The sequence below is a fragment of the Erpetoichthys calabaricus genome, chromosome 5 (assembly GCF_900747795.2).
Source record: "Erpetoichthys calabaricus chromosome 5, fErpCal1.3, whole genome shotgun sequence".
In the NCBI taxonomy this organism is placed as follows: Eukaryota; Metazoa; Chordata; class Cladistia; order Polypteriformes; family Polypteridae; genus Erpetoichthys; species Erpetoichthys calabaricus.
In genome coordinates this window covers 241,824,562-241,851,283 of record NC_041398.2, presented here as the reverse complement: position 1 = coordinate 241,851,283, position 26,722 = coordinate 241,824,562, and the positions used below count along the sequence as shown (strand labels likewise).

At 42.8% G+C, this 26,722-nt stretch overlaps 1 protein-coding gene across 2 annotated transcripts in view; it reads right to left on the bottom strand.

Moving 5' to 3' along the window:
* Nucleotides 1-17,079, bottom strand: part of LOC114643040 (uncharacterized) — a 304,597-nt gene extending 287,518 nt beyond the window's left edge. For both annotated transcript variants that reach the window (XM_051928134.1, XM_051928133.1), the window contains exon 1: nucleotides 16,953-17,079. The gene's annotated coding sequence lies outside the window, so the exon portion shown is untranslated. The remainder of the gene's footprint in view (nucleotides 1-16,952) is intronic.
* Nucleotides 17,080-26,722: the final 9,643 nt, after the last annotated feature.

The window sequence follows — 26,722 nt, the reverse complement described above, 5'->3', positions numbered from 1 at the left end:
TGTACAGGGTGAAGAAGAATGGTGACAGAACTGTCCCTTGTGGAGCACCAGTGCCACACAGCACGGTATCACACACAGACCCCTGGAGCCGCACAAACTGTGGCCTTCCCGTCAGCATCTACCTGTATTTCTGATAGCATAATCCCCAGTCTGGCTGGCTGGCTGGCTGGCTGGATAACAAGCCCTCATATGGAGAACCTGAAACTCTTCTCTCTTTAAAAGTAATACAGTGAACCCTCGTTTATCACGGTTAATCCGTTCCAGACTCTACCGCGATAAATGAATTTTCGCGAAGTAGGATTCTTTATTTATAAATCGAATATTTTTGCAGTTAGAGTATAGAAAACCTGTTTACGACCTTCTAAATACGTTTTTTAACATTATTAGAGCCCTCTAGACTTGAAATAACACCCTTTAGTCACCATTACACTCGTATTACCCAATATATTAGGCAAAATAAGAGAAAATAAGACATTAGACGTTACAAATATCATATTATTATTATTGTACTGTACATTTAATTACACACACACAGTTCTTACACACAACCACTAACCTATGAAGGCACGAGCTCAGTAGGAGAGTCTTCAGGTGGTGCAGTATCTTCAGCAGGTGCGTCGTTGTCTTCTTTCGCTGAAGGAGTACTAGGAGTAGGCAGTGGGTGTCTGGGTGCGCGGCTGAAGAACATCTTGATAGGCAGTTGCTGGCGCTGTCTTTTCATATGCGTGAGGAGGCTTTTGTAGGGTATTGCCATCTTTGATCATATCCAAGAGTTTCACCTTCTTCTGGATGGTAAGCATCTTCCTCCAGCACTTAGTTTCATTGTCAGAAGGCTTAGAAAAAGCAGCACATTTAGGAGCCATCGTGGGGCTTAGATAAAAGTTCTCAGAAAGCGCATGCGTAGTGACGTAAGCATGTATGAGAAAAAACCGCGATAGAGTGAAGCCGCGAAAGTCGAAGCGTGATATAGCGAGGGATCACTGTATATTGAGGTCAGTTTTAATTTCTCAGTTTTAATTTATTGCTCTAGAGCACAGGTGTCGAACTCCGGTCCTCGAGGGCCGCAGTGGCAGCATGTTTTCATTCTAACCATCTTCTTCATTAGTGAGCCGTTTTTACTGCTAATTAACTTCTTTTGGTTTAGTTTTAATTAACTTGACTCAGGCCCCTTAATTGTCTCTTTTATCCTTAATTAGTAGCCAAACAATAATGAGACATCAAACAAGCCACCATATGACAGAAAAAACAGAAAAATCAGAAGATTTGGAAATGTCTGCTGTGGCAGAATGAGAGCAGCAACAAGCCATTGAATTAAATAACGGGCTTAATTAACATCAAGAATCAGCTTCTCATTAAGAGACTGGTTGGAGTGAAATTGGTTGGAGTTTGAAATCCCAGTTTAGCTGGTCATCTGTTGGCTCGTTTCACGTCTCATTTCTGTTTGGCTGCCATTTAATGAAGAAAATCAATACAGAGGACTGAATCCTTAAACACAGGGCTATTAAAATAAAGGGAAAAGGAGTTAATTAGCAGTGAAAACTACTCACTGATTAGGAAAAGGGTTAGAATGAAAATCTGTAGCCACTGCAGCCCTCCAGGCCTGGAGTTCAACACCCCTGCTCTAGAGATACAGATACAGTAGGTGCCTGGGCCTGGTATTTTCCATCTCCATCGGGCACAGTTTCATTTTAGAGATCTCTCTCTAGGTTTACATCATACATATACATGATTAAATATGAAAACCCCATCAACTGTATTTTTTCCTGGAACTCAGTGATACAAAGATCGAGTACTACTACTCTATGATCAGAGAATTGAAAGGTTATGACACAAGTATGCCAACGACTTAGTTACTCATTTAGGTCTAGGAGAAAAAAAATGAACATTCTCCATCCACACACTAGGGCCGATTTAGGATTAACAATCCACCTTGACTTTGACAATCCAAATTTTTAATAAATGTGCAAAAACCTCAAGTAAACTTTTTTCACGTTGTCATTATGGGGTGTTGTGAGTAGAATTCTGAGGAAAAAAATTAATTTAATCCATTTTGGAATAAGGCTGTAACATAACAAAATGTGTAAAAAGTGATGAAGCGCTGTGAATACTTTCTGGATGCACTGTATTTAAGTCTACTTGCAAGTCCATATAGGTCAGTGTTTCCCAACCTCAGTCCTGTGGTCCACTGTGGCTGCAGGTTTTTGTTCCAACGAGATTCCTACTCAGTGTCAACACCTGATAGCACTGATCTCATTTCGTTAGTTGGTATTATTTTTTCTTTTATTCTACATTCAGAAAAGCACAGCAGCATGAGTTTTACATTTATAAGACATTTAGAAATATTTCTACTTTTGCTATAGATTTAAATGCTTAACTCTCTCTCTTTAGTTGATTTCATTTTATTTTGCCCTTTCTCTGTGCAGTGTTTCCGCTTCATTGTATCTTATTAATGACAATTAAAAATGAGTAGAGCAGACACCCAGGAAAACAACACTCAATAATCAAAGGCTGTGACTTCTTTAGCATCAGACCCACTAATTGATAAATAATGGATTAATTAAACAATTAGAACACATAGAAAAGTAGAATGAAAATCAAAATGAAAATATTGTTAAAAAGAAAAAAAATACATTATTCTCATATAACTGCTTGGTACATTTTAATTATATATATATATATATATATATATATATATATATATATATATATATATATATATATATATATATATAATGTTCCTCCTGTCTATTCTGGTACTCTATTTAATAGCATGGAGCTACAGATGTAAAAGAAAGGAGGCCGTGTTTAACTAGAATAGCAGTCAACCTTGATAGTGGCCAGCCTGGTAATAATAAATACACAAAACTATAGATGGGATTTGGGTTATTCTGTTAAGGTCTACATAGTAAAAGGTCTAAAAGGGAAAACAGGATTACCCCTATAGGACCCTACCACACCAAAACGCCATAAGCTGCACATTACACTCATCACATTATTTTTCTATTTGCAGTCATATGAAAAATATTGCAACAGCCCAAAGCGCAAATACTGAGTTAGTAAGCCAGAACAGAACAGTTTATCAGAAATCCCCTCCTTAATTTATTTCTGCTGTTTTGCCCTTTCAAGGTGCCCTGAGAAAGACAACAAAAAAATTCAGCAAAAATCGGACTCTGTCAAACTCGCACTCCTCCTCAGTCTCTTTCTTTTTTCTTTTTTTTCTTATTTATTAATTTTTATTGTAATCATTCCATACAAACAGATCAGTTTATAACCAAACAAAATTGAAGACAAATCAAACCCCACCCCTGAGAAGGAGAGCTTAGCCAAAGGAGAATTGCTTAGGGCTTTTTAATAAGGCAACAATAAACAAAAGAAAGGGAGAAATAAATATATATGTAAATAAGAGATGGAGAAGGGAATTAAATGCGGTAATAGTTATTTCTCTTACTCTAAAATAATATTGATTAGATCCTGCCAGGTTTTGAAAAAATTTTGTACAGATCCTCTAACTGAGAATTAGATTTTTTCCAATTTCAAATAATATAAAACATCGGTTTCCCACTGACTTATAAGAGGAGAATTAGGATTCTTCCAATTTAACAGAATAAGTCTGCATGCCAAAAGTCTAGTGAATGCAATCACCGTTTGCTTGTCCTTCTCCACTTCAAGTCCGTCTGGAAGAACACCAAACACAGCTGTTAATGGGTTAGGAGGGATTGTGACCCCAAGGCTGTCTGAAAGGCACTTAAACATTTTGGTCCAAAATGATGTTAGTTGGATGCAGGCCCAGAACATGTGACCCAGTGAGGCAGGAGCTTGGTTGCAGCGTTTGCAGGTTGGATCTTGCCCTGGAAACATTTTGGACAGTTTTAAGCGAGACAGATTGGCTTGATATATAATTTTTAGTTGAATAATTCTATGCTTTGTGCATATGGAGCTCGAGTGAATTCTCTGCTTTGCTACCTTCCACTCCTTTTCTGATATATTGATTAAGAGATCTTCTTCCCAATGTCCTCTTGGATCTTTGAAAGGTAGGGACTCTAATAGGATTTTATATAATGTGGAAATGGTGTTTAATTCCTCGAAATTGAGCAGTATTTTTTCCAGCATTGTGGAGGGTGCGAGGTGGGGGAAATCAGCAATTTCTGTTTAACAAAATTTCTAATTTGCAGATAGTGAAAGAAATGTGTAGCTGGGAGGTTGAATTTTGAACGTAATTGTTCAAAAGATGTAAATATGTTGTCTATATAAAGATCTCTCAGCATTTTAATTCCAAAATTTTTCCAGGTATTAAAAACTGGATATGTTTGCGAGGGTTGAAAGAGGTGGTTCCCTTGCAGAGGTGCCACTGATAAAAGATTTTCCATCTTAAAATGCTTTCTAAGTTGGTTCCATATTCTGAGTGAGTAAAGCACAATTGGGTTATTAGTATATTTGTGATAATTTGCATTTATTGGAGAGCAGAGCAGGGAATATAAAGAAGTACTACAGGATTTTACTTCTATTGCGAACCAAGCCTGTGTATGTTCATTTATTTGTGTCCAGGTTTTTATGGCTTGTATGTTTGCTGCCTAGTAATAAAACTGAAAATTAGGTAAAGCCATGCCACCTTCTGCCTGAGGTCTTTGTAGAGTCGCTCTTCGGATACGTGGGTGTTTTGAGTTCCAAATGAATGCGGTTATTGTTGAATCTAACTCTGAAAAACGATTTATTGATATATATATCAGTCTCTTTCTTGTGCTGCTACTCTGCTCGCTACCATGCTGGCTCAGAGTACAGGACTGGAGTGAGATCAGTAAGAGAGTTCTTCTAAGACAGATGGCTAGATCAGCCCAGGGACCACCTGGCTCATGTTTACAAACCACCAGTGGTCCACAAGCCACACTTTGAAAACCACTGTGCTAAAGCACTCGTCATCTTCACTGTCTTCAATTTGGTCCCACCTGTCACTTGAGGACTATCTATGCGCAGGGCTAATTTGTTGTAGTAGGCAAGCAGGATACAGAGTGGCCTTGCAAATCGGAGCATAAGGGGAAAGCTTGAGATATTGTACTAAGGTTCCACCATGTAACTGCATAATACTGAATAAGCCTTAGCTTGCTGCCTGAGGTGGTAAACTGAAGCATTCATCTCATTTAAGATGTGACAAACACAAGAACAATGGAATACAGAAGCAAGTATCAAGTCAGGTCAAGTTGGGGAGCATGCACCAGTACAGTGCGTTGCCGCACCCACTACACGACGAAACAACTCGGGATCCCGGTTGGCAACTCCCCAAGCAAACACGCGGTCCAGTCCCACCCTCCAGAAATGACCCTCTATCTGCCGCAGCCAGGTGTTACGTGGGCGACCCCTTGGCCTGGTCCAGCCACTCGGGTCCCCAACAATGAGGATCTTACGAGCTGGATAACCCTCAGGGAAACCCGCCACATGGCCGTAGTGCCGTAACTGACGCTCCCTCACAATGCAGGTAATGTGCCTATGAGCAACACAAAGTCAAACCAGCGGTACCCAAGGATTTTCCGGAGAGACACAGTACCAAAGGAGTCCAGTCTTCATCTCAGGTCACTGGATAGCGTCCATGTCTCACAACCATATAGCAAGACAGGAAGCTCCAGGACTCTAAAGACTTGGAACTTCGTCCTTTTGCAGAGATATCAGGAGCACCACACACCCCTTTCCAGCGACCTCATGACCCCTCCATGCTCTCCCAATCCGTCTACTGACTTCATAGTGTAACGGCTGACCCCTTACCCAGCCGGCAGCTACACCTCCAAGACCTGTGGCCTGGATGATTTACTGAGACTGAATCTAACTATCAAGCCGTACTTCTAACCAATTAAACTCTTCCCCACAATCGACGGTGAAAATATAAGTACACAAAAGCAGGATGTAAAATTAAACGGATTAAATGTATTAAATGAAACAAGACATGCAAAAAATAGAAAACAGATATAAATATAAATATCCCTCCACCCCAGCAACAACAAGACACCACCAAATATAAATACGACAAAAACCCTCCCTTGCCCCTGTAACATATAAACACACAACACGAATAACAAAAATTGAATGATATACGGAAATGAATTTGAACGTGAGTCCGGTAATAAAAAACTGTACTGAATGCGGTTGACTGAATTAGCGAAAAATGAGTCGTTTGATTTTCCCCGGACAAAATGGAGCAGCCTCACTGTGAATCCTCGGTGCATGGTGGATGATTAATTCCGACCCCGGGGTCTCCCGTGATGAGGTTCTTGAAGCAAGTCCGGCGGACAGAAAAACAAACTGGATGGAAATGCGCAATGTGGAATATAACAGATACAGATGGCTCTTGGTCGTGAATGTGAAAAAATCTCCTTCTCTCCTCTCCTTTCCTTCTCCTCCTGCTGGCTTGTCCTTGTGACGGCAGTAATTGATTAATCGTGAACAGGTGTTTTCCAGGTTTGGGGCTGTGGTCTCCTTCCATCATCCGTCCCCCTTTTCGGGGGAGGGCATTAACTGATACACATACAAACAGCAAACGGGACAATGAAACGAGATGCACTCAGAACTGACATTTACAACACTAACTATGTGGCCCCGCTACAATAGGAAGAGTCACCAGAGACATGAATGTCACTGCCAAGGTAAGTAAGGTCAAGACTCTCTCCGCAGACAGACACCCTGCTGTGCCCAAGAGGTCATTAAAGGACTGGATCTTTGGTTTTTATCAGGACACTCACAAGCCCAGACAGTCAGACTCAGTCTCTCGAGTGCCCCAATCAGAGCGTCCATTGACTCGGCGAAGATCACAGCATCGTCAGCAAAGTCAAGATCCGTGAATCTTTCTTCACCAATAGAAGCCCCACAGCCGCTGGACCCCACAACCCTCCTCAACACCCAGTCCATACAAGCATTGAACAGAGTAGGAGCAAGAACACACCGCTGACAAATCAACTGGGACAAACACAGAAGTTCTGCCTCCACTCTGCACAGCACTCACAGTACCAGAGTACAGGCTGGCCATGATATCCAGCAACCTCGAGGGGATCCCGCACACCCTCAGGGTGTCCCACAGGGCAGCTCAATTAACTGAGTCCAACGTTTTATGAAAATCGACAAAGGAAAAAGAAACTCTGCCGATATTCACGTTTGCACTCCATGAGAACCCTCAGTGCCAGGATGCGGTCGATGGTAGACTTCTTATGCGTAAAAAAAGTATAATAAAAAATAAATTCAGCTAACTTACACAATATGTTTATTTCAAGTGTCTATGATGCCTTTACATCCGTTCTCACATTGAGATGCAATATCCTTGTTTGTGAGATGAACAGCTGATAATTTCTCCAAATGTCCCTACAATAGAAAACAAAGACAACAAAATGAAGAGTTCTTATAGTAACCTAAAGGCAATTAATGGCATAATACAAAAAACATGAGATGCACTTTTTCATGTTTTTGAAAAACATGTCTTGCATACAGGGGCGGCACGGTGGCGCAGTGGGTAGCGCTGCTGCCTCGCAGTTGGGACACCTGGGGACCTGGGTTCGATTCCCGGGTCCTCCCTGCGTGGAGTTTGCATGTTCTCCCCGTGTCTGCGTGGGTTTCCTCCGGGCGCTCCGGTTTCCTCCCACAGTCCAAAGACATGCAGGTTAGGTGGATTGGCGATTCTAAATTGGCCCTAGTGTGTGCTTGGTGTATGGGTGTGTTTGTGTGTGTCCTGCGGTGGGTTGGCACCCTGCCCAGGATTGGTTCCCTGCCTTGTGCCCTGTGTTGGCTGGGATTGGCTCCAGCAAACCCCCGTGACCCTGTGTTCGGATTCAGCGGGTTGGAAAATAGATGGATGGATGGATGTCTTGCATACACCTGATACTAGATTTTTGTCTTTGCCATACACGTTCTATAATTATTCTCATCATTGAAATGTGTAAATATTTAAAGTTACATTTATTCACTTACCAGACACTTTTATTCAGAGCAGCTTATAAAAGAGGTCAAACATAATTGAGTAACATCAGCCTAGGGACTGTTATTAAACAAGTGTTACAGAGCAAGTTTACAGAATTGACCTTTAGTTATTCTTTTCCTAACTACTAAGAACCTCATATCAAAGCCATTATTTATTAGAAATATATTCACAGAAAAAGAGTGTCTTCAAATGCTTCTTAAATACACTGAGGGAGTCAGCAGGTTGGACGGAGGTGGACAGCTCTTTCCACTACCTAAGAACTTCACAAGTAATTTTTAATTTCCCGTTGTAATTAATAAAGTTGATCTAATCTAATATAAATCTAAAGAGTCTGGATTGAGATTTGATGCCATGCAGAGCTGATATCACTAGGCGCCATTTACTAACAGTCCTGAGTAGATGAGAAGGAGCGTAGGACCTGATGAGTGCCTCCACATAAATGAGTGCTGAACCACTGTAAGGATACCACATTGTAAAATACTTGGCCATTTCGGTACACTTGAAAGCGACAACCGAACAATTCAGCGGCAGCCATCAACTCACATGCAGAACCATAGGTGAAGGGCTTAAGCATTTCACTCTTCTAGTGCTCCTGTGTAGTATAATTATCTCCTGTACCGTCATCAGTCCACACCTTGAACCTGTCCCAGTCATTCAATACGTAAGACACAATTTTCCTCCGGATATCAAGAGTGAGCCTGATATGGCCGTGCAATATGTAACACAGAGAATGGAAAAGGTAGGCGCCATCTCCAGGCATGGAAACCACTCGGTAAGTGACAGTTCTTTGATCGATGGTGATCACCACGATAGACATGTTAATGGGGGCACGGTTGGAACAATAAAGTTAAATGGGTACCTGAACAATGTAAACTAAGTCTAAAATACCTACACAATTATACCACCGAAACAAGTACGTACATCGGTTTTGGTTAGCGCAGGGAAGCCGCCTACCAAATTTAGTGAAGATGGCGCCATAAATAAGAAAGTTTAACATAGCGGACATTGTCGGCCGTTATGACCGTTACACGTAGAATTTCGAAATGAAACCTGCTTAACTTTTGTAAGTAAGCTGTAAGGAATGAGCCTACCAAATTTCAGCCTTCTACCTACACGGGAAGTTGGAGAATTAGTGATGAGTGAGTCAGTGAGGGCTTTGCCTTTTATTAGTATAGAAGAAGACATGAAGTTTATGTGCACAGTCCATATTTGCAGCGTTGGCCCTTCTTTCTTTTTCAAGACCTCTGCAATTCGCCCTGGCATGCTGACAATCAACTTCTGGGCCAAATCCTGACTGATGGCAGCCTATTCTTGATAATCAATGCTTGGAGTTTGTCAGAGTTGGGGGGTTTGTTTGTTCACCTGCCTCTTGAGGATTGACCACAAGTTCTCAATGGGGAGTTTCCTGGCCATGGACCTCAAATGTCGATATTTTGTTCCCCGAGCCACTTTTGCCTTATGGCCCGGTGCTAAATCATGCCGGAAATGGAATTGTTGGTCACCAAACTGTTCTTGGGTGGTTGGGAGAAGTTGCTCTAAGAGGTTGTTTTGGTCCCATTCTTTATTCATGGCTCGGGTATCATGGGCACCACCAGGGCAGAGCTTGCTCAGGAATGGCAGCAGGAAGGTGTGAGGGAGGTGAAGACTTTCAGAGGATGGCCTGATGGGTGTCAAGAAGGGCAGAAAAGAAGCCCAGAAAAACATTAGGGACAGACTGATATTCTGGGATTGGACTGATGAGGACTGCTGGGGGAAAAGTCATTTTCTCTGATGAATTCCCTTTCTGATTTTTGGGGCATCTATAAAGAAGAAAAGGTGAGCGGCGCTACCATCAGTCCTGTGTCATGCCAACAGTAAAGCATCCTGAGACCATTCATGTGTGGGGTTGCTTCTCAAACAAGGCAGTGGACTCACTCACAATTTGGCCTAAGAACACAGCCATGAATAAAGAATGGGACCAAAACATCCTGTGAGAGCAACTTCTCCCAACCATCCAAGAACAGTTTGGTGACCAACAATGTCTTTGCCAGCATGATGGAGCACCGGGCCATAAGGCAAAAGTGAGAACTAAGTGGCTTGAGGGAACAAAACATTGAAATTTGGGGTCCATGGCCAGGAAACTCCCCACTGAGAACTTGTAGTCAATCCTCAAGAGGTAATTGGACAAACAAAAATCCCCAAATTCTGACAAACTCCAAGCATCAGTTATCAAGAATAGGCTGCCATCAGTCAGGATTTGGCCCAGAAGTTGATTGACAGCATGCCAGGATGAATTGCAGGGGTCTTGAAAATGAAAGAAGGGCCAACACTGCAAATATGGACTCTGTGCATAAACTTCATGTCATTGTCAATAAAAGCCTTTGAAACTTATGAGATGTTTGTAATTCTACTTCACTGTACCAGAGAAACATCTGACACAAAGATCTAAAAACACTGAAGCAGAAAACTTTGTGAAAACCAACACTTGGGTCATTCTCTAAACTTTTGGCCACATCTGTACGTATATGAGAATCCATGGGACTTGATGACAGGACCAAATCCAGTGGTCTACAAGGAGAAGTGGAGCGGACTCAGCACTGATTCTTGAGGCACTAGATGCAACTAGTCCCAAGATGCAACTTAACATCTTTTCACTACAGGACACAAATATACAATAAAATTGATAACATATTTGATTAATTGTATTTAATTAACAGAGATGGAAAGACAGATACAACTTTCACATTTTAAATGTGAATAACGGATTCATTTTTAAATAAAGCAAGACCACAGGCAATTAAGCCTTGTTAATGGCCTTAACATTTAAATTGGTATTGCAATAGGTTGCAGTCTATTGTAGCATCTAAAGTCTTCGTAGTCTATTAGTGACAAATATGGTATAAAATGTAAATGAACCCTACCAATATTTAGGAGGACAACGCTGTATTTTAAACACACTAAAAATTATTTTTTGAAAGTATTCAATAATGAAAATATCAGCAATATGCCAGAAGCAACTGATCACATATATGACACTGTATATACAGTCATATGAAAAAGTTTGGGAACCCCTCTCAGCCTGCATAATACTTTACTTTCAACAAAAAAGATAACAGTGGTCTGTCTTTCATTTCCTAGGAGTACTGCGGTGTTTACCGAACAAAGATTTTTAGTGACGCAGTATTTAGTTGTATGAAATTAAATCAAATGTGAAAAACTGGCTGTGCACAAATGTGGGTCCCCTTGTCATTGTGCTGATTTGAATGCCTGTCACTGCTCAATGCTGATTACTGGCAACACCAAATTGGTGTGATGAGCTCATTAAGTCTTCATAGACAGGTGTGTCCAATCATGAGATATAAAGGTATTTAAGGTGGTCAATCACAAGGTGGGCTTCCTTCCCTTTGGCTCTCCTCTGAAGAGTGACAGCATGGGATCCTCAGAGCAACTCTCAAAGATCTGAAAACAAAGATTGTTGAGTCTCCTGGTTTAGGGGAAGGCAACAAAAAGCCATCTCAGAGGTTTAAACTGTCAGCTTCTGTAACTGTAAGGAATGGAATCAGGAAATGGAAGGCCACAGGCACAGTTGCTGTTAAACCCAGCAGGTCTGGCATGCCAAGAAAAATACAGGAGCGGCATATCAGCAGGATTGTGAGAATGGTGACGGACAACCCACAGATCACCTCCAAAGACCTGCAAGAACATCTTGCTGCAGATGGTGTATCTGTACATCGTTCTACAATTCAGCACAATTTGCACAAAGAACATCTGTATGGCAGGGTGATGAGAAAGAAGCCCTTTCTGCACTCACGCCACAAACAGAGTCGCTTGTTGTATGCCAATGCTCATTTAGACAAGCTAGATACATTTTGGAACAAAGTGCTTTGGACTGACGAGACAAAAATGGAGTTGTTTGGTCCAAACAAAAAGCGCTTTGCATGGCGGTAGAAGAACACCGCATACCAAGAAAAACACCTGCTACCTACTGTCAAATTTGGTGGAGGTTCCATCATGCTGTGGGGCTGTGTGGCTAGTTCAGGGACTGGGGCCCTTGTTAAAGTCGAGGGTCAGATGAATTCAACCCAAATTCTTCAGGATAATGTTCAAGCATCAGTCACAAAGTTATGCAGGGGTTGGATATTCCAACAAGACAATGACCCAAAACACAGCTGGAAATCTACAAAGGCATTCATGCAGAGGGAGAAGTACAATGTTCTGGAATGGCCGTCACAGTCCCCTGACTAGAATATCATCAAAAATCTATGGGATGATTTGAAGCAGGCTGCCCATCAAATTGAAGTGAACTGGAGAGATTTTGTATTAAGAATGGTCAACAAGACCAGAATAATTCAGAATCAGACACTCATCAGAGGCTATAGGAGGACAGCGTCTAGAGGACAAAAGGAGGCTCAACTAAGTATTGATGTCATATCTCTGTTGCGGTGCCCACATTTATGCACCTGTCTAATTTTGTTATGATGCATAGTACATATTTTCTGCTAATCCAATAAACTTAATGTCACTGCTGAAATCCTACTGTGTCCATAAGGCATGTCAGATATTAAAAGGAGGTTGCTACTTTGAAAGCTCAGCCAATGAGAAACAAAAATCCAAAGAATTCAGAGGGGTTCCCAAACTTTTTCATATGACTGTGTCTCAAGTTCAGTCAGGGTCATAAGTTTGAGAACCACAGTTCTAGAAAGGAAGTAGCAGTGCTCAACATTTGTGTGTCATTAAAATGACAAGAGGTTGTGGCTCACTTTTTACATCAAAGTCAATTTTTTAAACATGGACAGAATTATGGCAATTAGCAACATACTGTCTGTGAACAAGGTGGGTGTTGTCTTATTTAGAGACTGTGGCCATGTGTGGGAATACCAGGAGGGCAGCGCTGAAAATCTGGGACACCAACCGGTCGTCCCAATTAATTTTAGAAAGTCAAACTCAAATTGCGTCTTAAGGTGAAAAGAAAAAGTATCCACTCAGGCAAAAGACAAACTAAGCTCTCGGTTTTTAAAAGTAGCATCAGGGTCATTTCTTGAGAGTGCGGTTCACTCTCGGGAGCGATTGATGACTCATTCTGGGCAGCCAGGCTACTTTATAGCGCGTGCCAGAAGGGATGGCGCTAAGTGCCCACATTGGCCGGTTTCTCTGAGCTGCAAGAAGAGGAGAACGTTAGTGGCAGCCCCCCCAACCCCCCTGCCCTCGCTCCGGCGAATTATGACCTACTTCAATCTAGCGGCTGTGAGGAAGTCTTCTGATGAACATGTGTGACAAGATGAATTCACCCAGCTGTATAAAATGGCCTAGACTTGCTCTGGTCTGGAGCCAGGTGTAGGAGGAGATCAAGGGCTAACTTGGTGATTGACTTCAAAGCTTCATAACCAAAATCTATGTGCCTCAAATAACAATTTTAATTTTTCTATGGTATGTTTTAACTATTTACATGGTTATACTTTTTATTTATATCCATCCATCCATCCATCCTCTTCCACTTATCCAAGGTCGGGTCGTGGGGGCAGCAGCTTGAGCAGAGATGCCCAGACTTCCCTCTCCCCGGCCTCTTCTTCGAGCTCTTCCGGGAGGATCCCGAGGCGTTCCCAGGCCAGCCGGGAGACATAGTCCCTCCAGCGTGTCCTGGGTCTTCCCCGGGGCCTCCTCCCAGTTAGACGTGCCCAGAACACCTCATCAGCGAGGCGTCCAGGAGGCATTCTGATCAGATGCCCGAGCCACCTCATCTGACTCCTCTCGATGCGGAGGAGCAGCGGCTCTACTCTGAGCCCCTCCCAGATGACTGAGCTTCTCACCCTATCTTTAAGGGAAAGCCCAGACACCCTGCGGAGGAAACTCATTTCAGCCGCTTGTATTCGCGATCTCGTTCTTTCGGTCACTACCCATAGCTCATGACCATAGGTGAGGGTAGGAACATAGATCGACTGGTAAACTGAGAGCTTTGCCTTATGGCTCAGCTCCTTTTTCACCACGACAGACCGATGCAGAGCCCGCATCACTGCGGACGCCGCACCGATCCGCCTGTCGATCTCACGCTCCATTCTTCCCTCACTTGTGAACAACACCCCGAGATACTTGAACTCCTCCACTTGAGGCAGGATCTCGCTCCCAACCCTGAGAGGGCACTCCACCCTTTTCCGGCTGAGAACCATGGTCTCAGATTTGAAGGTGCTGATTCCCATCCCAGCCGCTTCACACTCGGCTGCGAACCGATCCAGAGAGAGCTGAAGATCACGGCCTGATGAAGCAAACAGGACAACATCATCTGCAAAAAGCAGTGACCCAATCCTGAGTCCACCAAACCGGACCCCCTCAACACCCTGGCTGCACCTAGAAATTCTATCCATAAAAGTTATGAACAGAATCAGTGACAAAGGGAGCCCTTTAATTATATATATATATATATATATATATATATATATATATATATATATATATATATATATATTGTGGCAGATGGCTGGGGCACATACCCGGCTGGGACACCCTGATTGTGCAAGGACCGGGAGAGAGAGTACTTCCAGGACAGTCATAGAAGCTCAACCCTGTTGGGGCCTGTGGCCACTACCAGGGGGCATATGGACATTTGCAGGGCCCTATTTGGTCCCAGAAGTGCTGCTGGAAGAAGCTCATAGGGCACCTGGAGTCCTTTCAGGTGCCCTATAAAAAGGGGCCAGTCGCCAGGAGTCAATGGCCAAAGTTGGGAGGAAGAGGACAAAGCCTGTGTGAAGGACTGAAGGTGGCGACGAAGGGACTGTGCTGGACTGTGTAAATCACGGGTGTCAAACTCCAGTCCTGGAGGGCCGCAGTAGCTGCAGGTTTTCATTCTAACCATCTTCTTCATTAGTGACCAGTTTTTGCTGCTAATTAACTGGACTCATGCCCCTTAGTTGTTTCTTTTTCCTTAATTAGCAGCCAAACAGTAATGAGACGCAAAACAAGCTGCCACCTGACCATCTTATCTGTGCCCATCACACATTATCTAAAAATAAAGAAAGGTGATGGTCTTGGTAAGGTTGATTGCTCAGGTCACCAAAACATTTTGACCGTGTTCTTAGAAAAAACAGAAAAATCAACAGTTTTGGAAATGTCTGCTGTGGCAGAAAGAGAGCAGCAACAAGCCATTCAATTAAATAACGGGTTTAATTAACAGCAAGAATCAGCTTCTCGTTAAGAGATTGGTTGGAGTGAAATTGGATTACTGGTCATCTGTTAGCTCGTTTCACATTTCATTTCAGCTGCCATTTAATGAAGAAAGGAATACATTTAGGGGACTGAATCTTTAAAATCAGGGCTATTAAAATGAAGGGAAAAGAAGTTAATTAGCAGTGAAAACTGGTCATTGATTAGGAAAAGGGTCAGAATGAAAACCTGCAGCCACTGCGGCCCTCCAGGCCCGGAGTTCGACACCCCTGGTGTAAATAAAACAGTGTGTTGTGTGCTTAACCTGTGTCCTGCCTGTCTGTGTCGTGGTTAGGGCAGCTGTACCCATCACAATATATATATATATATATTGTGGGGAACAGCCCCGACACAGACAGGCAGACATCATTTCATCACTCAACACACGTTTATTTACAGTCTATTATGTACAGTCTTAAATGCCACACAACCCCAAACTCCCCCAAAGTCCACGCCAACCACTATGCCTCACTCTTCAGGCCGCCTCCGTGTCTCCTCCTGAGACCTTGTCCAACTGCTCTCCCGACTCCAGCCCCCTTGTGAAGGTAGGCGGCCCCTTTTATTAGCACCCGGATGTGCTCCAGGTGTGTTCCGGCAATCTCCCATGAACACGTGTGGTGGAAGTGGCAGCTGCGTACCCAGAAGCACTCCGGGTGTCCCCACTCGTCTTCCCCTCAGCACTTCCTGGTGTGGCAGAAGTGCTGGGGTCCAGGGTTGGGGGTAGGGGGTGCCCACTGGCGGTGACCACGGGCCCCTACAGGGTTGAGCTTCCCAGCTATGTACCCGTGGCCCCCAAAGGAACCAGGGTGGTCGCCCCCTCGTGGTCTGGAGGAGGCATGAGCCCTCCTCCTGTCTTTCTGGGCGCCCCGGCTGGGTGCCACCCCCACCCGCGTGCCACAATATATATATATATATATATATATATATCTTTGCATTATTTGACAGTAAAACTATTTCAACCATTCTATGATCTGCTTCTCGCAACTGAAAGAGGGCACCATGGCGGATGTTAGCTGACTTGCTGACCAACCACAAGCGTTACCTGGTAGGTAACCACCCATCAGATTGTGATTCAGACTAGAAATGCCATGAATATATATGTATATATATGTTTGATATTTCAAGGTATCTTCTTACTAATTCTAATGTATTTGTTTATAGATTTTCACTATGTTGTATAACTGATTTGCCATGTATGCACCTGCTGCACAATTTGATGGGTTATGATTTTTTTATCACATTGTTGATTTAATAGGATTTTACTCGTTTCTGAAAGGTTCGTTTGTTTAGGTCATTTTTTTTATCACCCAGGTAGCGAAGTTCACTTGTATTTAAATACTAACCTTATGCCTTGAAAAGTCGTATTTTTTACATTCTGTTTTGTATATGCGATTTGTAATAAATATAACTGTGTGACTCATTAAAGGCATGAGCGCTTTTTAAGTTAAATGTCGGACCTGTGCTACGCCTGGCTTGATAGTCAGGCTAAAATTCAGCAAAGATCAACGGGAGAAAAAAAAAAACAAGGCACAGTTCACGTTATGCTTTCTATTAATCTTGCAGAAAAAGTGCTTTACAGCACAAAAAAGTCAGGGAAGGCCAGAGTGGCATATAGGTCAGGTATATCAAAGCACATTTGGCAACTTTATCCATCAACCACCAAAATAAAGGACCCTCAAACACCCAGAAGCCGCAGGTTTAACCAGCTGAACTACAATTATTGCGTCTAGACTGAGTTCGTCAGTTCAGAAAACGGCTGGCTCAACACGCTTGATAGTTTCAAAGAGAAACAAACATTCATTTTTTTTTACTTTAAAAAATGTATTACCTATTTTCTTGGTGCCTTTAGGACGAAATACTAGAGCGCGGTGGAATTCAAATATCGGCGCATCCTGTCGCCGTTCAAGCATAAATCCAAGGGATTAATCTCGAGTTACCTGATGAACGCGTGCTCTCCGGATCGCTGCTTCTGTTTGCGGATTGCCAAGCAACAGGTGACATTTAACAGTGGCGGCGGCGGCGCGGGGAGAGGAGTGAGCGGGCACGCGCGTCTGCTATTGCGCATGCGCCAAGCTACTCTGTTTCGATCTCGTCATGCGTTTGTGGAATGGAAATGCAGCACCTGTCAATGGTGAAGTCGCGTTATGAATGAACTCGTATCACTTTTCTTTTTTTTATTTCTTTGTTAACTGTGCAAAACATACCTCTTCTAAGATGTATTCCACTAACTGGAATTCAAGCCATGTTAACATTTCGGTGATTACGAGGAGGAATCACGTCTCATCAGCTTTTAAGGTATCTGTAACCCTTTTACAAACCGGAATGGCCAAACCACGCCGTTGAACGAAAGTTATTTAGGCATATCCTAGATAATATTTAATATTCCATCCTGCAACAGGTACAAGATGATATTACATTTGTCTGGTTGGTATAAAAGAAGTATGTTGTTATTCAGCATTGTCCAAAAAAAAAAAAAGTAAAATTAAGCAAGTTTTTACCATATAGTTAGGGCAAGTATACACTGTAAAGAATAGTGTTAAATTTACGGTAAAGTACTGGCAGCTGTTATTGCCAGAATTTTACCGTAAATTAAAAAATTGACAGTATTTTTAGGTCTACGATATAACTTTGTAGTAAATAACTGTGTCTTCTTTACAACACATTCCAACAGAGGTGAACGTTTAACCACAACAGGAAATTCATGCGCTGCAATAAATATACCAATCCTTACAAAATATTGTCAGGATTAAACACTAGTACACGCTTTGCACCAGTAAAATAACAATAACCAAGAGCAAACCTGTATAATGTAATTACATACTTTGAAAAGAATTCAATGTTTAAGGAAGATCTGGCACATTGTCTGCAGGAGAAGTAAAGTTTGCTTTTGTGGTGTATGGTGTCCTACAGGTGTGCCAGCTTATCGAATACAACCCACCATAAAACCTTTAAAAGGCCTTCAGCACGCATGGAAAAATACGTCTGCTAACTTTCTTTAAGTTTTTTCCCCTACTGTGCAAAAACATGCGGTTCACCAGGAACAATACGGTAAAAGGGGGCGTGTCCTTATGCAAATATCGTAACTTCGGGGTTATTGAAACAGCGCTTTACCGTTTTACATTTTATAGTTGTCTTCCTTCGCTATTTAACAGTTTTACACTGTAAAATTAACAGTGATTTTTTTCAGTGTAACTGTAATTTATCAGTAAACGGTATGTAGCACATTAGGGGTTAGCAGTTAGGAGACCCGGGTTCGCTTCCCGGGTCCTCCCTGCGTGGAGTTTGCATGTTCTCCCCGTGTCTGCGTGGGTTTCCTCCGGGCGCTCCGGTTTCCTCCCACAGTCCAAAGACATGCAGGTTAGGTGGATTGGCGATTCTGAATTAGCCCTAGTGTGTGCTTGGTGTGTTTGTGTGTGTCCTGCGGTGGGTTGGCACCCTGCCCAGGATTGGTTCCTGCCTTGTGCCCTGTGTTGGCTGGGATTGGCTCCAGCAGACCCCCGTGACCTTGTGTTCGGATTCAGCGGGTTGGAAAATGGATGGATGGTAATGTTCAGTAGAACATAAGGTAACTTTCCTTTTTTCATAAAAGGTACTTTACTTTCAGCATTCACAGTATTTTACCGTTAAGTTTACTGACGTTCTTTACAGTGATATACAGAGGCGGCCTTAGGGAGGACCAACCCCACGCGGGGCCGGTTACGTCAAACGCTGTTACCAGTATGTGTGGACTGTCTAAACTTGAGGGAAAATGTAATAAAAAATAATGTTAACATACACCGGATTTTCTCATTACTGCATTCAGCTAATTTTTTTGCAAGATAATACGCGGACTTTATCAAAATATAACTGCAGAATATAACTTGACAAATCCGCTCAAACGTGACACGCGGACCTCAAAAGCGGGGCTCCCTTACACGCGGGGACTGGGGCAGTCGCCCCACTTGCCACCCCCAAACGTCGCTCTTGGTGAATGGGATGCCAACTCTCGTTTCTCTGGAAAAGAGGACATTTGGGCCAAAAAATGAGGACTTTGGAGGACGCCTTTCCCTATGATGCCATAATACGCCTTTATACAGTCTTATGGTTTTTAAAATGATGTAATAATTTTTAATAATTTTAATTTTGTTAAATGATGTAAACAAACAGTAGCAGTTTTTCACTCTAATTATGATGGCCACAATCACAGTCCTTGGCAAACCCATTCAATATTTTGAATACGTCAAGCCTCTTAAATCAACGGACTTTATTTCTTCCATTCTGGGACAGCTTAACTGTCATAAACCTGTAAATTAATTTCTAGTAAAATACAAATAATTATACTCGCTTCAATTTAGTTTATTTGCATTTATCTACATTCTTTTATATTTTTCCACTGAAGCTATTTTTCTCAGTAAATCTGAAAAATCTGATCAAACGTGGAGATTTGTCATTCATGTAGTCTGTGAACTTGCACTTTCTTTTCAACACAATGGGTATTCCTGAATTTATGTAAATTAAAGAATTATGAAAATATTATTAAATTACTTGAAGAAGTGACATATTACTTGATCAACTGATAACTAAAAAGATATCGCATTTATATGACAGAATAAATGTGTGGTGGGGGGAAAGGTGGCGCAGTGGGTAGCGCTGCTGCCTCGCAGTTAGGAGACCTGTGGTTCGCTTCCCGGGTCCTCCCTGTGTGGAGTTTGCATGTTCTCCCTGTGTCTGCGTGGGTTTCCTCCCACAGTCCAAAGACATGCTGGTTAGGTGTATTGGCGATCCTAAATTGTCCCTAGTGTGTGCTTGATGGGTGTGTGGGTGTGTGCCCTGCGGTGGGCTGGCACCCTGCCCGGGATTTGTTCCTGCCTTGCGCCCTGTGCTGGCTGGGATTGGCTCTAACAGACCCCCGTGACCCTGTAGTTAGGATATAGTGGGTTGGATAATGGATGGATGGATGGATTGGATTGGATTGGATTCCAACTTTTATCAAACTGCGGTCGCTCCCCGACTTTTTGCTGGTACTACAATTCGCGCATGCATCGTATTAATTTCTGAGGACCTGCTCAGAAGACAAATCAAATGAATGCTGTGCACACATGGCTGCTATGATACATGCGCGTATGTGTTCTGAGCGTGAAGTATAAATAAGCCCTTAGAAAAAACAGAATGAGAGCAGCAACAAGTCCTGATATTCAATAACGGTTTTAATCAACAGCAAGAATCGACTTCTAATTAACAAACTGGTTGGAGTTTGAAGCCCCAATGTAGCTGGTCATCTGTCAGCTCGTTTCATATCTCATTTCTGTTTGGCTGCCATTTAATGAAGAAACGAATCAATTCAGAGAACTGAATCTTTAAAAACAGGGCTGTTAAAATGAAGGGTAAAGGAATTAAATAGCAGTGAAAACTGATTAGGAAAAGAGTTAGAATGAAAACCTGTGGCCCTCCAGAAGCGGAGTTGGACACCCCTGGTTTAGGGCATTCAACCAAACCTGACATTACAGTTAATGATTCATTTAATTAGTGTGATGGACGGCCGGCGTTTCAGTCTGGCCGGGACGTCCCTCAACTAAGAGAGAGCCTTTTTAGGACACTACAATCCCCGGGACGCTACATGGCAGCTCCCTTGGATGGAAATGGCTCCCCGGATTCCCGCAGGGCAGCATGGGACATGGAGTCCAGTTCTTCAGCCCTGTTGGGTGCCGCCAGGGGGAGCTCACCAAGAACCCGGGGACTATTATGGAGACGTTAACCCAGAAGGACTTCGAGAAGTCACGAGGACGGAAACCCGCAGTACTTCCGGGACACCTGAAGAAGGCGTTTGACCCGGAGACGGAGCACTTCCGGGTCAAGGAATATAAAAGGACTATGGGAAACCCCAGCTGACTGAGCCGGAGTTGGGAGTTGGGAGCTGGGTGGAGAGGAGGATTGTATTGGTTTTACTTGTGTTATTGATTATTTATTGTGTATAGTGGAGGTGGAGGTGCATTGTGCATATTATTATATTAATAAATTCATTATTGGGACTGGTGTTTTGGCGTATTGCCTGAGGATTTGGAGGTGCGACAGCGCACCCTACTGTCACACTAGATATTCAGAGAGTTGGAGTTGGATACTTCATTCCCTCCATCCACTGACTTGTACTTTTCATAGAGTTGCTTGTTTTGTTCTTTTGTAATCAGTGTGTAGGTTAGCGCATCGTACTGACTCACCACAAGCTGGACTTTCTGAGTCAAGTGAAAGGCCAGACAGGTAATCTCCATTGAACTCATTCTGTGACTTCTAAAACCGATTGGCTGCACCAGTAACGATGTACGTGTATCATAGTAAAGGAAGTGAATACTTTTGCAATCAATTATTTTGTGTTTTATATATGTAATTAATTTCAACATCTTTGAAGAGATCTGATTTCACTTTGACATTACAGAGTCTTTTTCTGTTAAACCTACAGTGCATCCAGAAAGTATTCAGAGCGCATCACTTTTTCCACATTTTGTTATGTTACAGCCTTATTCCAAAATGGATTAAATTCATTTTTTTCCTCAGAATTCTACACACAACACCCCATAATGACAACATGAAAAAAGTTTACTTGAGGTTTTTGCAAATTTATTAAAAATAAAAAAACTCAGAAATCCCATGTCCATAAGTATTCACAGCCTTTGCTCAATACTTTGTCGATGCCCCTTTGGCAGCAATTTCAGCCTCAAGTCTTGTTGAATATGATGCCACAAGCTTGGCACACCTATCCTTGGCCAGTTTGGCCCATTCCTCTTTGCAGCACCTCTCAAGCTCCATCAGGTTGGATGGGAAGCGTCGGTGCACAGCCATTTTAAGATCTCTCCAGAGATGTTCAATCGGATTCAAGTCTGGGCTCTGGCTGGGCCACTCAAGGACATTCACAGAGTTGTCCTGAAGCCACTCCTTTGATATCTTGGCTGTGTGCTTAGGGTCGTTGTCCTGCTGAAAGATGAACCGTCACCCCAGTCTAAGGTCAAGAGCACTCTGGAGCAGGTTTTCATCCAGGATGTCTCTGTACATTGCTGCAGTCATCTTTCCCTTTATCCTGACTAGTCTCCCAGTGCCTGCCGCTGAAAAACATCTCCACAGCACAATGCTGCCACCACCGTCCTTCAGGTGCCTTTTGGCAAACTCCAGGTGGGCTGCCATGTGCCTTTTACTAAGGAGTGGCTTCCGTCTGGCCACTCTACCATACAGGCCTGATTGGTGGATTGCTGCAGAGATGGTTGTCCTTCTGAAAGGTTCTCCTCTCTCCACAGAGGACCTCTGGAGCTCTGAAAGAGTGACCATCAGGTTCTTGGTCACCTCCCTGACTAAGGCCCTTCTCCCCAGTTCGCTCAGTTTAGATGGCCAGCCAGCTCTAGGAAGAGTCCTCGTGGTTTCAAACTTCTTCCACTTACGGATGATGGAGGCCACTGTGCTCATTGGGACCTTCAAAGCAGCAGAAATTTTTCTGTAACCTTCCCCAGATTTGTGACTCGAGACAATCCTGTCTCGGAGGTCTACAGACAATTCCTTCGACTTCAAGCTTGGTTTGTGCTCTGACATGAACTGTCAACTGTGGGACTTTCTATAGACAGGTGTGTGCCTTTCCAAATCCTGTCCAGTCAACTGAATTTACCACAGGTGAACTCCAATGAAGCTGCAGAAACATCTCAAGGATGATCAGGGGAAACAGGATGCACCTGAGCTCAATTCTGAGCTTCATGGCAAAGGCTGTGAATACTTATGTACATGTGCTTTCTCAATTTTTTTATTTTTAATAAATTTGCAAAAACCTCAAGTAAACTTTTTTCAAGTTGTCATTATGGGGTATTGTGTGTAGAATTCTGAGGAAAAAAAATGAATTTAATCCATTTTGGAATTAGGCTGTAACATAACAAAATGTGGAAAAAGTGATGTGCTGTGAATACTTTCTGGATGCACTGTATGTGACTTGTGCCAGAACAGTGGCTAAATTGAAGAATACAAGAACAACATTGATTTACCGTATGTAGCACCTTCCAATACACAGTATAATTCAAGGTGCTTTACAAAAAGAAGACAAATAAAAACAATAATTAAATAAACTAGATATGTAAGTGGTCAGACGGTCAGGGGGGAGTGGAAAACCTGTGAGGTTCGATGACCACAAGCCCACCATGGCATTCTATCGTACATTTAAGATACGGTGGATGTCTGCAGGCAGACCCTTCTCCTGTGTTTCACTGTTCAGTTCTGCTCTCACTAACTCCTAGTGCTCTGCTTGCCTTTTCCCGAACTACAAGACTTGGGGTGCAATTTGTAACCGTTTGCACTAGATGTCACAGTTGATCCAAATTTCCATTTTCCCACTCTGTTTCTTCCGTTATTCCGAGTCATCAGATGTCGGAGCATATCCCAGCACAATCAGCCGTTAGACAGGAATCAACTCTGATTGCTGGATTAATTTAGAGCAGGGGTCTCCAACTCCAGTCCTGAAGAGCTACTATGGCTGCAGGTTTTCTTAATTAGTGACCAGTTTTTGCTGCTTATTAACTCTTTCCCTTTATTTTAATTGACTTTTCTCGAGACTCTGACCGCTGAATTGATTCTTTTTTCCTTAAACGGCACCTAAACATAAATGTGATGTGAAGTGAGCCCACTAATTGACCCACTAAGTTGGGGCCTCAGACTCCAACCGACTTCACTTCATTGAGTTTCTTGAGTTGAAACCAATTCTCGTTGCTAATTAAACCCGTTATTGAATTCCATGACGCTCGCTCATTCTTTCTTTTTTTAAGAGCGCTGGCTGCCAAAATGTTTTGTGGACCTGAGCAGATCAACATTACCGAGTCCTTCACCTTTCTTTATTTTCAGTTATGGTGTGATGGACGCAGGTTGTTGTTTATGTGTTGGTTCATTTTGTGCCTTAATATTGTCAGTCAGTGTCCAACCCGCTATATCCTAACTACAGGGTCACGGGGGTCTGCTGGCCCAGCCAGCACAGGGCACAAGGCAGGAATAAACTCCAGGCAGCGCGCCAGCACACCGCAGGGCACACACACCAAAGAAATTTAGGATCGCCAACACACCTAACCTGCATGTCTTTGGACTGTGGGAGGAAACCCACACAGACACAGGGAGAACATGCAAACTCCACTCAGGGAGGACCCGGGAAGCGAACTCAGGACTCCTTACTGTGAGGCAACAGCGCTACCACTGCGCCACCGTGCCGCCTGGAATACAATATATTTTTGTGTAGCCCAAAATCACACAAGTAGTGGGCTTTAACAGGCCCTGCCTTGACTCTCTAAGATGACAAGGAAAAACTCCCCCCAAAAAAAAACCCTTGTAGGAAAAAAATGGAAGAAACCTTGGGAAATGGAGTTCAGGTAGGTTGGGCGTGCAGTGGGTGCCAAAAAGAAGGGGGTCAATACAATACAATACACAGAACAGAACAAATCCTCAATACGGTATAAAAATAAAGAATATACAAGTATGGAGCAGAATTTAACAGTAGATGATATCACATAATATGATTTGGATTTGTGACATCAGACGTTTTGGAATGTGACGTCAGAGTCTCTCTTTACTATCTACATGTGACAGAAAGCCTCTCTGCGGATCCTCCGGGGTCGATGTGCGTGCTTCGATGTTTGATGAATGGTTCGATGTGGTGAAGCAAAATGCCGACATACAGATGCATTCGTGGTGCTTTTATACTCAAGTGTTGCATATTCCCCATCGTAATGACACGATACGTTTTAAAAGTCTCACATTCCTTCTTCTGTGCCGATTCTTCCTGACCTGACAGCAGCGGCAAACAGCAATAGATCGCCACACAGAACACATCAAACGTACGACATTCCAACTCTCTGCACACTTCGAATCCTTAGATTTATACTTGATATCACTTTCATGATGAAATGCATTAAGGTATGTATGTTACATTTTACAGATAAATCGTGAATTTCATTTAAATAATCCATCCACCCACTGTGCCACCGTGCCACCCCCCCCTTAATATTGTTTGGTTGCTAATTAAGGAAAAAAAAGAAATAATTCAGGGGGCAGAGTCTTAAGTTGTGCGTCAATTAAAATTAAGGCAAAGTGTTAATTAGCAGCAGAATCTGGTCACTAATTGAGAAAAGGGTTAGAATGAATACCTGAATCATCAGTCCTCATCACCACCATGTCTTTAGGATGCAGAAGGAAAACTAGAACACCCTGAGAAAAATGTCTCATGGAAATTAGCAGAACATGCAGACTTCACATTCGTACTGACTAGGTTGGGGTTTGAATTCAGTCTTCTGAGGATCTGAGGCAGATGCACTTCCTACTTTGTCTTTCTACAAGCTTAATTTAGTGTGTCAGTTTATTTTAAATCATTTCCTTTGGAAGAAAGCAGAGCACCTGGAGGAAGCCCAACCAGACACAGTGAGAACATGAAAACTATAGGGGAGCACCAGGGATGTAAACTTCAGTCTCCCATTAAATGGGAAATAAAATTTAACCTGCATTTGTGATGCACCCGGACAACAGTTGTTGTCTGCACAGTGTGTTCAATGTGAGCCGGTGGGACTAAAAGTCACTCGTCTCTTTATGGCCTCCCTCAATTTGGTTTTTGCACCAGAATGCCTCAGTTGTTGTGGATGGCCTCTTCTAGTAGATTTCCGGCCGTGCCATACAAGGTTATTATAGTTAACGAAAACTAAAATCAAAACTGAAACTATTATTCTAAAAACATTTTCGTAACCTGAAATAAAATAATAACAAAAAAATACGAAATGAAAAACTGAAACTAACCAAAACTATTAAAGTAGCTGGAAAGACTAACTGAAATCTTATATATAATTCGCCAGCCTCCTCACTCACTCACTCACTCACTCACTCACTCACTCACTCACTCACTCACTCACGTCCGTCCGAAGCCGAATGCGCAGTCGCCTTCTGCGCAGCTGCCCGAAAAACCTTACGAGACCGACATCGCGGCAGGCGGCGGATTTACGGCCGTGAAAATTCAAAGAGAAAGGCGACTTCGACTAAAGCTCTAGAGGCCTGAAAGGCGATTTCGACTACAGCTCGAGGCCTAATTACGCATTCATTCAATACACCTACCGTATATCAGGTTTGTGGTGCTTATACTTATTACTATTCCACTCGTTTCGACTCTTACGTTGTCGAAATGGGCTCTTTGTCTAGTCAAATAATAATTTACTAAAAATATTTTTCCTTTTCATTTTTGAATGAATATTCTTGCCATTAGTCTTTAACCCTTGTAACTTTTAACTCTAAAAACGAAAGTAATTCACCACGTGAGCCGTCTGTATATATTCATTCAGTGAACGGCGGCTGGTGATGAAGGACGGCTGTTCACAAAGCATTTGCGGTGACAGAGCGAGCTGAATGCGGGCGCGTATAGAAAGCGATTTACTGTGCCGCCTTTCTTTATGTAAGATGTGTGTATATATATATATATATATATATATATATTGTGGAACTAGCCCCGGACACAGACAGGAAGACATGATATAATCACCACCACACGTTTATCAACACTAATATTTACAAAGTCCAAGTGCCACACAAACCCCTAGTCCCCAAAGTCCTGGCCTCTTCACACTGCCTTTACTT